Consider the following 838-nt stretch of genomic DNA (forward strand, 5'->3'; position numbering starts at 1 on the left):
GAGGGCGGCGATCCCGCCGAGCCGCTGCCCCTCTGAGGGTTAAATATGTCTTTAACAGGAGGCACTGCTTGTTTTCCGCAAATCTTCAGCGTAGTTCAGGAGAAAGGTGTTTTCTCCGCTGTTTTGCTGCAGTACCCATTCTCGTAGAACGGTTTGGGTTGGAAGGGACCTTAAAGACCATCCCATTCCACCCCCCTGCCATGGGAACGGACATCTCCCCCCAGCCCAGGTTGCTCCAAGCCCCGTCCAACCTGGCCTTGGACACCTCCAGGGATGGGGCAGCCACAGCTTCTCGGGGCAACCTGCACCAGGGGCTCACCACCCTCACAGTCAAGAATTTCTTCCTGATGTCTAATCCAAATGTCATGCCTTGGTTTGAAACCGTTACCCCTCGTCCTATCAATTCTATCCTTATCTGTTGGATTTGCGTGGCTTGTAGCTGTAATTGGGAATTCTGCTCTGAAATATCATCTGGAAACAAGACTGCAGTTTGTCTTCCCCTCATAGAAAGCTTGAGTGAAAGTTTTCTTGATATGCTTCTAGCCAGTGTCTTCCAGTGGACCTACTTGTATTTTCTCCATAAACACTGTCAAAAAGCAGGCCAGGAGGACTGTGCAATAATGATGGCTCAGCAGAAATGTAAATACCGATAGATAGAAAGATAGCGGTCCTCCTAGACAGTGAGAACCATGACCCATCACAGCCAACTTGTAACCTAGAGCTCCACCTGTATTTAAATATAGACTGCTCTGAAGAGCCCAGTCCTGTCCTCTGACCCTCTCATTCTGACTTGGGGCTCAAGAGGAGCCAGTACTGTGTGTGCGGGTTGAGAAATCTC

The sequence above is a fragment of the Charadrius vociferus genome, unplaced genomic scaffold (genome assembly GCF_000708025.1).
Source record: "Charadrius vociferus isolate BGI_N301 unplaced genomic scaffold, ASM70802v2 scaffold979, whole genome shotgun sequence".
NCBI lineage: Eukaryota > Metazoa > Chordata > Aves > Charadriiformes > Charadriidae > Charadrius > Charadrius vociferus.